Raw genomic sequence first — 4559 nt, forward strand, 5'->3', positions numbered from 1 at the left:
CTGTTTAAATCTAGATTAAAGACACATCTCTTTGGCCAAGCATTCAAATAATGCATCTCATAATCTTTTACTGCAGTTATATCTGATCAAATGCACATTATTATTCTTTAGTTTGGGTTAAACAAATCAATTTTGCTTGGTTGGAACAGCAGCTACGCTAATTATGTCTCTATGTGTTTCTCTGTTTCTGCTGGGATTGACATCCCGTGGTAACTAGGATTTACACAAGCTTCAGTCTGGATCCAGAACACCTGAGAAGAGATGATGCCAACCCCTCAGAGGACCTCAGATGATGCCAACCCTGAAACAACATACACAACTACCACATTTTGCTATAAGTTTGATTGCATCATATAATAATTGCTGTTAATAGTGTTCATCGTCTGTTTTATTACGTCTTAAATTGATTTTTCCGTACATTTCTGCCATATGTACATTAACTGACAGTCACCACTGATAAGCTACCACTAAATATTGTACAAACTTAATTTGCTGTAAAGTTGCTTTGCAACAATGTGTATCGTGAAAAGCGCTATACAAATAAACCTGAATTGAATTGAATTATTTAGTTAAAAATGCTTTTCAGAAAATAATCCGGCGCTTTTATGAATTCTGCATTAATATGCCAAATTGTGAGTGTAAACAACTAAACTCTGTTCTGCTTTTGTTTAATAACACGTTTGGGACACGACGTCTGCGGTATAAACTACAGTAAAACCTCACACGACTGTCACGATCTCAGCGCTCGACTCGAACACAAAGAAACAGACAGAAATAAAAACATCATCCCACATTAAATTAGACACGGAACAAACACTTCCTTCCCCGCTCGTAAAATACAGTTTATCCGCAAACACAGAATCAATATCCGTACACTGGAGCTGCCGAGTCCCCGGGCATTGTGGGTAATCGCCCGGATTATTGATAAAACCTTAAACGTGTCCGTCTAACAAATCTCAATCGATAGAGGACAAACAGAAACAGGAAAACTAATAAAGAAATACAAGAGGAGCTCGACTCTCCTCCGCAGCGAGCCTCTCGTAGCCACATAATAAATAGCATCATTTAGTCGTCTAATATCACACACTGTTCCCGCCGGGCTCACGGCTGCAGGGTCACACACACTCACACACACACACACACACACACACACACACACACACTGACACACACTCACTGACACACACTCGCTGCAGCTGGCGCCGGTGTTTGACCCCCAGGGGTCAGAGTTCAGGGCCCTCACACCTCCAGGAAAGCAGTGATAGATCGAGGGCTCATGAGGGAAATAAAGCCGCTCACCTGCCCGCAGGTGTGTGTTCTGAACTTCAGCAGACTTAGAGCACAAAACTGATGAAAAATGCCCTCAAGTTTGAAAAAATACTTATAAAGAAAAATGGCTCATAAGGAGACTCGACTGGTTTATCTGTGCACATGCTGCATAACACACACACACAGCCGATTATTATTAAGAAATTAACACTTTTATTCATCAGGGACGCATTAAATTGAACAAAAGTGACAGTAAAGACATTTATAATGTTACAGAAGATTTCTATTTCAAATAAATGCTGTTCTTTTGAACTTTCTGTTCATCTGTGAATCCCGAAAAATAAAATGTATCACCGTTTCCACAGAAATATTGTGCAGCACAACTGTTTTCAACATTGATAATAATCAGAAATGTTTCTAATAAATCAGCATATTAGAATGATTTCTGAAGATCATGTGACACTGAAGACTGGAGTAATGATGCTGAAAATACAGCTGCGCATCACAATATATACGATATTAAATTTATTGATACTATAGCTATTTTAAATTGTAATAATATTTCACAATATTACTGTATTTCTGATGAAATAAATGCAGTCTTGATAAAACAAACTTATTTCAAACTTTTGAACAGTAGTGTATATAGCATATATATTTTACAGTATATATATATATATATATAATTTATTAGAATTATTATTACAATTTATTATTATATTCATTTTATTTTAATAACAGAATATTTTACATCATTTTATATGTATATACGTAAATAATTATTAATATACATCTATTTATTATACTTTTATTATGCATTATGATTCATATAATTTATTTTAATAATACATTTTATATATAATTATTAATTGTATACTTATCATATATATATTATAATAATACATAATGATTTAAGAACAATACAGGTCATCTGCTTTGTTATAAAGATTTGAAGCGACTCAATAGAAAATAGCACCGCTTACGAGAAGCACACGATCTTTAGCATATTGCACTAGCATAAACATACACTGGGTAAAACAGCTCATTTTAATCAAGGACGAGAAGCAAGTCTCAAAGAAAGTTTACGAAGGCAACCATTATTTTTCTGTTGAATAACAAATGAAACGTTCACAGTAAGTGCAGCGAGTCCTCTCTGATTTCATGTTAAATGCTGTCTATGTGGGTTCAGACGCTCGTCTCGTCCTCATCACATTAGTCTGTCTCACACTGATGATGTCATCGGCGTGACAGATGCTCCTCGGGGGGACTCGCGGCGCTGCTCTGTCTGAGGGGGCGTGGCCTCCTCCCACCAAGACTTCTGGGTAATGTGCTCCGACGGCGTAATGCAATTTCTCGGCACCAGGACGAGCGATTTTGTTCTTTGTTTCGGGTCGTTTCTGTCACTTTAATCTAAAAGTGCATCTGCTCCCAAAAACATCCAGTGATTTATAGAAAGTGTTGATGCTTAAAGTGAGTGTGTAACCGCAGATCAGACGGAGACGGAGACGCAGAGTGTGTGTGTGTGTGTGTGTGCCCTGCGGCTATAATAACACACTCGTGTAAATCACACACACACCTCTTCCTGTCACCTCTCATGTGCGGGTCACATAAGCCACAGTGTCGTTACTCCAGAGGTCAAAGGTCACGCAGGATGGCCTCAGGCTAGCAGGAAGAGCTGCTCTATATTAGCCAAACACAGACGCTTGTCACAAACACTCGGGAGTTTCACCTGTTTTCTGCTCCAGCAGGTGAAATGTGCGTCTGATTACTTGGATCACTAGATGTGAGGAAGAAAAGTAATTTCTTACATTCATAACGGCATTTTTTCTTACCTTATTAGATGTATGCATCATCTTTTATGTCAAATGCTTACATTTAAGCAATAAATTCAATTTGACATTAAAACAGTGTCAACAAAATTTAGTTTTGCACTGCAGAAGCAGCATTTACACTGCTATTACAATAATATACATTGTAATTGCAGTGTATATAATATTTTTAATACTGAAATATGAATTTTTTTTGTTTAATGAAATGACACGAAATAAAATCCGTCATAAATAAATGTAAATAAATTATGTTAATTAGTAACACGCGAGTCATTGAATTCATTAATACAATTTATTTAAATTTAAAATAGAACTGAAAATAAAATACCAACAATAGTATTAAATAAAACAATAATAATATTAAATAAATATTTTAAATAAATATAAATAAATTCAGTAAAGTGTGAGTCATTTAATTCATGTTACTAGTTAATATAATTTATTTACATTTAAAAAAAATATTACAAAAATATTTAAAATTTATTTTTAATAAGTTAAAATAAATTATCCATGTTACTAATTCATATAATTTATTTAAATTTAAAGCAAATTTTGCTAATTGTTAATTTTCAATTGTACGCTGAACAGACATTTTATTTAAAGAAATCTTATTTGAATTCACTTTTAATGTGTGTAAAGAGTGAGTCACTGAATCATTCATTCAACCGATTCATTCAAAAAGCTTCATTCAGAAACAAGGCAAGTGGCTCTTTATGAATGGATCACTGAATCACTGAGTCATTCAAAAACACTGATTCATTCAGGAACGGAAAACCAATTTGTCGCTCGACATTTTTTATTGGTGAAATAGAGCAAAAACAGACAGTATCGTGTCTAAAATGTAAAACTGCTAAACTATATAATTTACTCATACACTACCAGTCAGAAGTATTTTGTCTTTATCGTCACTTTTGATCAATTTAAAGCTTTGAAATCACACGAATAAATTACATTCTAAAATATATTCAAATAGAAATTAGTTATTTTAAGTAGTAAAAATATTTCAAAACTTTCCTGTTTTTGCTGTACTTTGGATCAAATAAATGCAGGCTTGGTGAGCAGAAGACACTTCTTTAAAAAACATAAAAAATCTTACTGTTCAAACTTTTGACTGGTAGTGTAAATATATATATATAATTGTACCCTAATATATTTAATTCCGGGGTCATTATAACTGCATTCTACTAAGTGTGCACTATCAAGGCCAATTTATTTTGCAAAGTGAGTTAAATACTCAATAATGTCAGCTTCCACATAGGGATATGCCGGTATCAAATTTTCATGTTGTGATTAATCGCTAATGCTTTTATCACGGTATACAGTATTATCACGATATTGAAATTATTATTTCTGCAGTCTAGCGCCATCTGCTGCCAGAGAGTGAAAGTGCGATTTCATCCAGAGCGTCTCTCACATGTTCCGCCATGTGCTTCTCGTCCGCGCTTGTTTACGTCAGAGTGC

The 4559-nt window shown here is 34.6% G+C and overlaps 1 protein-coding gene across 1 annotated transcript in view; it reads right to left on the minus strand.

Moving 5' to 3' along the window:
* Nucleotides 1-4559, minus strand: part of LOC107679438 (caseinolytic peptidase B protein homolog) — a 65047-nt gene that overhangs the window by 25735 nt on the left and 34753 nt on the right.

Source organism: Sinocyclocheilus anshuiensis, unplaced genomic scaffold (assembly GCF_001515605.1).
Source record: "Sinocyclocheilus anshuiensis isolate Anshui unplaced genomic scaffold, SAMN03320099.WGS_v1.1 scaffold1101, whole genome shotgun sequence".
NCBI lineage: Eukaryota > Metazoa > Chordata > Actinopteri > Cypriniformes > Cyprinidae > Sinocyclocheilus > Sinocyclocheilus anshuiensis.